At 57.2% G+C, this 10,664-nt stretch overlaps 1 long non-coding RNA gene across 1 annotated transcript; it reads left to right on the top strand.

Moving 5' to 3' along the window:
* Window positions 1-294: 294 nt before the first annotated feature.
* Window positions 295-2,620, top strand: LOC136351462 (uncharacterized). Its single transcript, XR_010734607.1, has 3 exons — window positions 295-889; window positions 1,213-1,278; window positions 2,413-2,620. It is a non-coding gene; the product is annotated as an uncharacterized lncRNA (long non-coding RNA).
* The last annotated feature ends 8,044 nt before the right edge of the window (window positions 2,621-10,664 follow it).

Below are 10,664 nucleotides of genomic sequence, written 5' to 3'. Positions count from 1 at the left end.
GGAAAATTTTCAACATAAAAATGAGCTAGATAAAATTTTATTAAATACTATGCTTGCTCTTCTATTTTCTAGAATTTTCTGGGAATTATTTGAGCAAGGGAAGTATTTTTAATAATTGAAACAACATTTCACAAATTATTTTATTTAAAAAGTTCCAAAAGCCCTCCCTTAAGTCGTTGGGCCGAATTCGGCCCAACACTCCCTCTTTCCCGCGCGGCCGAGCCGGCCCAAAACCGGCCCACCCAGCCGCCGCCCGCCCCTCCTCCTCTAGCCACCGACAGGTGGGACCCACCTGTCGGAGCCTTCTCCTACCTCCGGCCGAGCCCAAGCCGGCCGAGCTGCCCGCCCGAGCCGCCGCCTTCTCCCCTCAAATCCGCACCCAATCCGGCCCTTTTTCTTCCGATTGTTTGAGGGGTTTTTATCCCCACATCCTCCTCTATCTTTCCCCTCAAGAATCGGAGCAAATCATTGGGTATTTTATCCGAATCGAATTTGTTTTCGAGTTTATCTCCAAAACCGAGTTTAGATTTTTCCCGAATCGATTTCTTGCGGGAGGAGTCCGATCTCTTCAATCCAAGGCTATAAATAGGACCCTCTAGTCCTCCTCTTTCGTTTGCCCCCTTTCCCGAGCTCTCTAGTGCGCCGTAGAGTCGCCGCCGCGTCGCTTTAGCCGCCGCCGTCGCCGGCCAACCACCAGCCGCGCCGCGCCGCCACTTGCGTCGTCGCCGCCGCCTTTTCTCGCCGCCGTTAGGTGCGCACGGAGGTGAGGAACCTCAGCCGCACCTCCCCCTTCGTCGTCGGCCGCCGTAGCTCGCCGTCGTCGGTCAAGCCGAGCCGTCGCCACCGCCCCTTCGTCGCCGGCCGTCGTCGTTTGTCGTTTGGCACGAGGGTGAGTACCGTTGGGTTCGCCTCGTCGTCCTCTACGTGTACATGCTCTCCAAATTCGCGGCCGATCATTCAATCTCCGGCGAGCTTGCCATCCGAGCCGGCCGCCATTGATGACGTCATCATGACGTCATCGGTTTTTCTTTTTCCCGATTTTCTAATAGATTAAATCTTCGGAAAATCATAACTAAATAACCGTAGATCCGTTTCAGGTGGTTCAAGTTGCTAAATTTTTCTAAAATCAAGATCTACATGTTAAAAATATCCACATGTACTGTTTATGCTTGTTTTTGTACTGTTTTGTTGATTTTTGTTTAATTGCTTTAGTTTCCGACGTTCCGGAGGAGAGCGTTTCCGTTGAGGAAGGTTCCGAAGCGTTTGCGGAAGCCCAAGGCAAGTCACACAGATCCCAAACAACCCTTTGAGCATGTTGAACCCGTTTAAAGCTATTATTTTATTTCAACTATGCATTGTTTTCGAATGTCATCGGGTGGTGAACCTTTCCCAATTAATTAATGGCCGAAGATGATCTTATTTTCCTATGGGTTATAATTTGGATAGCATGAACCTTATATGTTGGATTGGTTCAGCTAAATGCTATATGTAAGTTTGCTTAGCCATGCTTAGAAACATTAGCTAACTAAAGGGATTAATTATAAACTATGTCACATTATTATTTTTAACTATGGTTACATTAAATGGTAGCTCACGATGGTTAATCGTGTGATGATAATTAATTGATAATTAAAACCTAGTTAAGGTGGGTTGTGAGCATATGGTTTTGATGGTTGTGCTCATGACAATTAAGGACCGGTTCGCGAGCTACTGTTGTGAAACTTTTACCGTGCCAACCACAAGCCAGCGTGGGCAACGGCTTTACCTTTTGTATAGCATGATTCATTACGGAGTGCCAGACTGAGAAGCGGCGAGAAGTCCGTGGGGTCGCTGGGGAGTCCATGCCTCTGGTTGTAGAGGGGGTGATTATGATCCAGGTACGGTGCACTGTGGTGAGTTGTGTTGTGCAAGGGGTATTGTCACAGTTCCTTTCCGAGGTATCGTGGTGGTACTAAGGCGCATGGTAACATGTTGTGGGATTGTGTCTTGTGGGTACAGTGGTACACCTCTGATCAGAGTTTAATCTATTCGAATAGCCGTACCCGCGGTTATGGGTGAGTTGAGCAATGTTTTTCGTGATTAGTCTCACACTACTCATCAATGTTAATAATGTGATAATTAATTTGACTCCTGGTTTGGAATGGATAATTCCTGGTTTGGAGGTTTAATTTGTTCAACTGGGGTTGGTTGTTCAAATGTGGTTGGGCCTATGCAACATGGTTGTGTTGTATGGTGTTATTTAATATTGATTAATTATTCAACTGTTTTTACCATTCTCTTCAATATTTATTAAATGTTGTTTCTGCAAATGAGCTATATTATGCCATCCTTTGTTATCCTGTGCACTTGCATATTTGCTGTGTGACTTGTTGAGTATGTCATATGCTCATTCTTGCAATATTCATTCATCAGAAGACGAGTATCTCAGTGAAGGTGATGATCTGGAGGATTAGGCTTGTTCTTGGTTAAGATGCCTGTGGAGTGGAGTCGCCATAGCTGTTCCGTAGTTTGTTATAGTTTTATATTTCCGCTGCGTAAAATGTTATTCTTGAGAGGAACTATCTACCTCTGTAATCTTTTATTATTTGCGAATATTAAATAGTTATTTATTTGTACTCTATTATCAATTTGTCATTGGGTGCCTCGGTTGATTCTTGGACGAGGGTTTAACACACATGTAAGCGTTTGGAATTTTGGATAGAAATTCCGGGCGTGACAATGGTTCTCCAACTCCTCCCCACCGCGAACCTTCGCGGAAGGAGGATCCCACTCGTTCGGATGGTTCGGCTCTCTCTCCACCCCCTGGCGGAGGGAGGCCACGACGCGTCGGGGCATGCCGCCGTCTCGACTATGGAGACGACGGTTCGCCCCAAGGCGCGCTTCAGGCAGCAGGCGCCCTTCTGCGGCATCCCCCGGTAAACCCGGAGCCGGAGACTCCTGTTCAGCGCTGGTTGGACGATGTGGCCAACTTGGTTACTACTGCCCAGCGGCAGTTGGCCACGGGTGGCCGGCAGTTGGCCACGGGTGGCCGATCCACTGCCGCTGGTACATCACGTACCTCGGTCACCCTCTCCTCGTCGGCGAGGAGAAGGGCTCGTCGATCAGCCACGATCTCGAGGCGGTCCACGGTTCCAACATCGTCGGGGGCCTCGGGAAGCCGGAGGCGTCATGACGGCCTCTACGGGACGCAGGACACTCGAATCAACATCGAGCGACGCCGAGACGAGCGCCGAGCTGCCCGTATGGGGGAAGGCACCTCCTCATCTGGAGCGCCACGCTCCTCTTCACGAGGCGGCCCTCCCCCCACACTCACCCCTGGGGGGACGGGTTGTAGGGCCTTTGTGGCGAGTCTCCGGAATGTCCGGTGGCCTCCGAAGTTTCGCCCCAACCTTACGGAGAAGTATGATGGTAGCATCAATGCCTCCGAGTTCCTCCAGATCTACACCACGGTTATCGTGGCGGCAGGGGGTGACGACCGGGTCATGGCGAATTACTTTCCCATGGCCCTCAAGGGTTAGGCGCGTGGCTGGTTGATGACCCAGCCCCCCGGCTCCATTCACTCCTGGGAGGATCTGTGCCAGCAGTTCATTACGAACTTCCAGGGCACATATCCCCGCCCGGGGGAAGAGGCGGACCTACACGCTGTACGGCGGAATGATGATGAGTCCCTCCGTTCGTACATACAGCGCTTCTGTCAGGTCCGCAACACCATTCCGTGCATCCCAACACACGCGGTTGTATATGCATTCCGGAACGGCGTGCGGCATAATCGCAAATGGAAGCGTACGTCCGCGAGGTACGGCGCATGGAACGCCACTTCGACGGACTTGAGCTCCGGCATGTGCCCCGACGCGACAACACAATTGCTGACGAGTTGTCGCGTGTTGCGTCAGCACGAGCCCCACTCCCCCCAGGGACCTTCGAGGAAAGGCTCGCGCAACCATCGGCGCGACCGAGCCCTTTGAGGGACCCCAATGACACGCCCTCCGACCCGACTCCGGGCGACCCGCGCCCCTCGGGGCCCGAGGGGGTCAACCCCGACCCCCCTCATCAGGTCGTGTGGATGACTGACATCCGGGCGTATGTCGAAGGCAATACTCATCCTGAGGATCGCGCAGAAGCTGAAAAGCTCACGCGCATCTCCAAACGGTACGTCCTTGTAGAAGGGACCCTATACCGGCGTGCCGCCAACGGGATACTCTTAAAGTGTATTTCTCGAGAGCAGGGCATCGAGCTCATAGCCGACGCCCATCAGGGTGAGTGCGGAGCACATTCGGCCTCACGAACTTTGGTCGGAAAAGCCTTCCGGCAAGGTTTTTATTGGCCGACTGCATTACAAGATGCCCAAGAATGGGTCCAGTGGTGCAAGGCATGCCAGTTCCATGCCAAGCAGACCCACCAGCCGGCCCAAGCCTTACAGGTCATCCCGCTATCTTGGCCTTTCGCAGTTTGGGGGCTGGACATCCTTGGGCCATTCAAGGCGGCTCGAGGCGGGTATCAGCACTCGTACGTCGCCATCGACAAATTCACCAAGTGGCCCGAGGCCTTCCCGGTTGTCAAAATCGACAAGCATTCTGCTCTTAAGTCCATCAGGGGCATCACGTCTCGATTCGGAGTGCCCAACTGTATCATTACAGACAACGGCACCCAGTTCACCAGTGAGCTTTTTGGCGATTACTGTGACGACATGGGTCCGCGTTTACTCTAAACCCTAAGTGCCATAAGGCGGCCTGAAAACCGCCGAAAGGGAGCACGAACGCAGGCCGCGGCACGGGTTGTGCCGAACCCCGGGGGATCCGAAGGGCCTACACACAGTCGTCCCCGACCCCCGTCGTCGCAGCCTCGGTCTGGCCAGTCCCGCTGGGCGGCTCCCTCGGGGTGATGGTCTTGCCTATCACCACTTAGATTCCATGGACCGAGCGCGGATTTATCTTCTCGCTAGAACAAGCCCCAGGGGGGGATGGGGTCAAAACGACATATCAATCGCAGGCAGTCTAATTATCCCCTTTTGCCCTAGTTTTTTCTTCTCTCTATGTCACAGGCATCCAATGGAAAAAGCAAAAGAGTAAAAGGGGTTAAAGAAGTTTCAGTTGCAGAACAAGATAGGATGGCACAATGGCCTAAATACAAGTGCCTGCTATGGGCACACAGCAAAAGGGAATTAAAGGCGCGAGTGGTCATCGAGTGCCCGGCCCCCCGAGGTCGGCACCACAGACGATGTCGTCCCAGTCGTCGTCACCGTCATTACCCCCGCTTCCGTTTTCCTCGTCTGAGGTAAGCCCGGAGGTGAACCGGGGGGCCGACCCCTCAAAGCTCGAGACCATCGTGTCAGCCGCCTCCCGGACTTGCTCCCGGGCCCTTGCCTCGGTACCCGGGGGAAAATCTTCGAGCGCATGCCATGGCATGAATTCGGGGTCACGCGCTTGGTGGCTCGCGAGGACCAGCTCCACCGTAGCCCGTGCCAAAGAAACTGACGGAGACTTTATGGTCTCGCCGACCTCCTCCTCCAGCCTCTCCAGGTCCACCGCCAGCCCGTCCAGCCGAAGCGCGAGTGCTGGCTGTGTGGGCAGGAGTTTGCTGTCCCGACGCAAAGAGATGCCGACTCGGCACCCCGCGCGCTCCAGCTGGTCGACGGCGTCGGAGAGTTGCCCGGGCCCGAGCTCGTTGGTGAGGTGGAGGGCCGCAATTTTCCTAGCCTGATCCTGCACCAGGCATTCCAGGTCGGCAAGGGTACTCTGAGCCATGGTGAGCTGGCTCGCCAACCCCGCGCCGCCGGGCGGCCCGCCCGCTGCCAAGTCCTTCTCCCGGGCCTCCAGCTCGGAGGCCTTCGCTGATATTGCCGCACGCTCGGCGCGGGCGCTCTCCAGATGACGAGCCTCGCGCCCGACAACGGCCTCCTCGCGTTTCGCGAGTTGCTCGCCTAACTGGCGCGAGGCTACCTCGCGGCGATTCACCTTGGCTTCGCGCTCGGCGAGTGCGGCATCCAGTTCCCGGCATGCCTCTTCCCGCAGCCGTAGCTCTTCCGCGCGGCGGTCCGCGGAAGCTTTCGCGGCGAGGGTGATCCGATCACGCTCGGCCGCGGCCTCTTCACGGAGCCGAAGGGAAGCCTCCACCTCTGCCGCCGTTCTCTCATGGGTGGCCAAGGTGGACTCCCGCTGATCTTGCAGGCGCACTCGCTCCTCCAGCTCCCGGGCCCGCTGCGCCTGTTCTTCACCGCGCGCATTTTGCTCGCGCTGGTTTCGATCGAGGACCTAGATCCGCCGACGGATTGTGGCTTCGAACTCCTGTGCGGAGCGGGCACGATCATCCAAGGCCCTGCGTTCAGCCTCGAGTGCCGTCGTCCAGGCCCGCAGCGAGGCGTCGGCCTCCGATGCCCGCCGCCCGTGGGCAGCGGCTGCGTCGAGGATGCCGCGTGCGTCCCTGATCCTCTTCGCCAAGTCCTCGGCGTGAGCCTCGTACTGAAGGTGGATATCGCCCAGCGCTTCATCCAGGACGCTCGAGGCGATCAGCGCCGCCTGCCGCTCCTCCTCCGCCTCCCGCATGACGGAGTCCAGTGCCTCCTCGCGCGCCTAGATTTTGGTTAGTTGGGTTTGACGCATTTTGCGCCCCACCCTTACCATGTCGTCTACGGCGCGACGCCCCTCGTCGACTCGCGCGCGGTCCGCGGCGAGCTGTGCCCACTCTGCATCCAAGGCCGTCCGCTCTTCCGCCAGGGCTTGAACTTGGGTGTTCAGCCCCTCTCGTACAGTGGAGTCGGCGGCGGCGAGCACCTGCAGAAGTGGCTCCATACTCGTCGGAGTCGGGGAGGAAAAGGCCGTGGTCCGTCCCCGGGACGACGGGGTACTGCTGGATCCCTCGCGAGACTGGGAGCTGCTCTCGGCCCCCCTTCTGCGAGACCAGCCTCGAGGGCGCCCCAAGCGCCCAAGAGGGAACGGCTGTCCCTCTCACCCCCCCGCTTCGGGTCCTCGAGTGGATTCAGCCTCGGCCTCGGCCTCGGGCTCGGGACCGTCCCCGGCCTCGGCCTCGGCCTCAGGCTCGGGACCACCTCCGGCTTCGGCTCCCAGGCCGCGACCTCCCTCACCCCCCGATCCAGGGTGGTGCTCCGCGTGGACCCTGGTCCCGGAGCCGCCCCCGGGAGGAGCGTCGCCACCCCTGTCGCCCGCAGCAGGACGGGTCCCGCCTGAGGGTCGCTCGGGATCAGGCCCGGTGCGTGTCCTCTGGGTCCCGCCGCGAGGCTGCGAAAACCCCACGGCCTTGGACTGGCCGGGCCCACACTGCCCCGACCGTTCGGATTTCGTCCCTTGCAAGGGGTCTGACCCTGAGATTCCCTAAGAAGGAATCTCGCTACAAGAGAACCTAGATATGTTAACAAAAGAAAAAGAAGAAACAAGAGAATGGGTTGGGTAAGGGCACCGAAGTGAGCGCCAACAATCGTACCTACGGGGAGGGTGGTTGAAGGTCCACTTTGGGGGCTCGATGAAACCCCCCCGGCATGGCTCCGTTTGCCCTATCTTCCGGAGCCGCTTCTTTTTCTGACCAGCCTCGGGCCCGGCAGGTCGCTTGTGGCCCGCTGGCGAATGATCCGTTGCGCGCTCGGCACCTCCTCCATGCGGGGGAGAGGGCGGCCGGGGATAGGCCACCTTTCGCTTCCCCTTTGGGTCGCCGGCGGAATCGTCTCTGGGTCCGCTGCTCGATCCAGGCGCCCTTGAGCCACCGCCGCCTGGACTGCCGGCCCGGCTCCCGCTCAAGGTCGCACCACCGCCACCCGTGCCGACGGCGCTACAGCTGGCGCCGCCTCCGCTGGACCGGCTCCTACCGGCGCCAACGGCTGACATCACGGCCAGGATGCTCTCCCGGTCGCGGTCGCAGCAGAGGGGAAGAATCCCATCTGGGATTAGTGTTGGCTTGGCAGAGTCTAGGCCAAGCACCCGGCGAATCACCCTCTTCGCGTCCTCCTCACCCCAGTCCCAGCGCTCGCCCACATGCGTCTGCATGGGGTCGTTGGGACCGGTGTATTCCCACGCTCTACGGGATCGTTCCTGAAGAGGTGCGATGCGGCGGCGGAAGTAATCGCCAAAGACCATCGCCCCCGTGAGGCCAAGGCTCCGCAGGCCCCTGAGGCGATCCCACACCGCGTCGTATTCCTCGCCCAGCTCCGAAGTCGCCAGCCATGCGGCAGACCTTTCAGGAGGGCCAGCGGGAACTCGAAGTCGCGAATGGTCCGGCAACGCAATGTAGAACCAGTCCTTCTTCCAGTCCTCCCATTTCTTGCGGAGATGGCTCTCGATGTACTGACCCGCTGTGCCTGGCCGGGGCTGGAAGTAGCATCCCCCCACCACCGCGCTTTGTAGCAGCTGTGGGATGAAGAAGGCCTGGAACAACCACATCGTCGGTCACACCCCAATGAACATCTCGCACAAATGCGCGAAGATGGCCAGCGTCATCACGGCATTGGGTGCGAGATGCAAGGCATGAATTTCGTACAAATCCAGAACCTCATGGAAGAATCTGGAGAACGGCGGAATCAAGCCCGCCATGGCGAAGGACAAGAGGTGCACGGATCGCTCCGGATATCGTGGCCACGGCCGCGACTGTCCCGCCCGCACGACGGCACCGTCCGGCATGATCTTGCGGGGAAGGCTAAGGTGCCTGTCTGCTGTGATGCGGGAGGAAGGGAACACTGTGTCGCCGGTGTCTTGGGCCATGGCAACCGGCGGAGAAATGGCGGAGAGCGTGGAGCGCGAGACAGTATGAGGTGGCGAGAATGTTAGGGTTCGAGAAGCGAAAGGACGAGTGGGCGGTTGGCGAAAGGAAGGGGACAGAGTCTCCGCCTCCGCCTCCCCTCATCCGCGCTCGCCTCCTCGTTTCGCGCTCCCATACTTGCTCCCACGATCCTCGCGCCCGCATTTGTCTCTTCGCATCCTGCGCCCACTCATCACGTCGCCCGTTGTATCCGCTCCCGCCTTTAGTGCGTCTGTCAGTGGCACACTCAAGGTGAAGTGCGCAACGGCCATGAGCGCAAGTTGAGCAAACCGTCACAACTACCGCCGCAGGAGTAGCGAGCGAGAGAATCGAGGCGTGGTCTGACTGACCCCCCCTCTCGGTTATCACGCCTCAAGCATCTTCATCATGAGCGCGGTCAGTGGCGGTCAAACCGCTGTTATGGTTAGCACGCCAACCTGGCCACGCGGCGATATCCTTTTGGATTCCCTGCCGGGCCCACAACCCCAGCTCGAGGAGTCGTGAGGCGCCATGTCAGAACGATCTCAGGAAATCGATATCTGATATAGCGCCGGGGGCTACGTCGGAGATATGGACCCGGGGGTATGTGAAGTAGAGGGGAATTATTTTCCCTCCGGCCATGTGACTCTGCAAGTTACCTCCATTCACACGTCACGCGAGTCGTGGAAGCGCCGGGAGGGGGGGGGCCTCGGGGCATGGCGTCACCCCCCTCGGTCTATCCCGCGGCTTCACCCCGAGGCCCTCACCCGGCTGCCACGCGGCGGAGGGAGAGAGCGAGAGGGGAGCACAGGCTGAACAGCCATAAATGTGCGACGCCTCATCTGTCCCTCACTGCATTTAATGCGGTAAGGACAGACGTGCGGCGCGCCTAGCTAACCTCTGTCCAACAGATGTGACCGGTCTGTGACCGGCCTGTCACCGTCACATCCGATGGATAGGGCAATCATGTCCTCACGTCGCCCTTGTACCCGGCGGAGTGGGGGTGGGTATGACCCGTCACATCCGAGCGTCACTCGAGGAAGGGCTGTCGCAAGTCATCGTTCATTGATGAGGGAATGACAGGGTTGTCCCCCGTGTCAGGCGGGGCCAGTTGTTGCTTAGCTTCCGGGAGAAGGCACGGTTTAAAGCCCAGGAAAAGTGAAGTGGGATCCCCCTCCGATAGAGGGTAGGTGGAGGCGGCGCATGTGGTATCCCCTTGAGCTATAAAAGGAGGACCCTGCCCATTGAGATAAGGGGACGACGCCCAGAAAACCTGAACTCCAGAAGAGAGGAAGCGAGCGCGCTTTCTAGAGTGAAGAAACCTTTGTAAAACTCATCTATAATCCCAAACACAGGAGTAGGGTGTTACGCTCTATAGCGGCCCGAACCTGTATAATCCGACTGCGTGCAAGCTTGCCGGTAATCTTAGGGACGAGCGAGTGATTTCCGAGAGACGAGCCTCCGCCCCCGGCCGAACTCACAAATGGGGGGTCTCACGACTCCCCGCTATTGTGGATCTTCCCTCAACAAGGTCTCTTCGAGAGGAAAAAGTCAGTATGGAAGCACGGATCTTAAACACAGATCCAACGGCCAGAGAACCGACTATAATCAACGAAAAAAATCTGTCGACACAATTATAGCAAATCCGTTTCATTTTTGACGAAAATGTTACCGGACTGGCTTAGTTCTTTTAGGCTACCAGCTACTAAGATTATTATGGGTGCGCAGCATGCTTCTCAAGTCTTAGTCGCTAAACGGTTGTTTTTCTAAAAAAGTTTCATATGTAATATTTAAAAAACTAAAATAAATTTATTTTTAAATTAAAAATAATTAATATTTAATTAAGCATCATCTAATCGAGGCGCAGCCGGCTGGCCCGCCGGCTGCGATTTGGTCGTCGCATGTAGTCAAAGTCAACAACGATAATGATGTACACTAGCTTA

This window comes from Oryza sativa, chromosome 8 (assembly GCF_034140825.1).
Source record: "Oryza sativa Japonica Group chromosome 8, ASM3414082v1".
Classification (NCBI taxonomy): Eukaryota; Viridiplantae; Streptophyta; class Magnoliopsida; order Poales; family Poaceae; genus Oryza; species Oryza sativa.
This window is presented reverse-complemented; position numbering and strand designations above follow the sequence as displayed.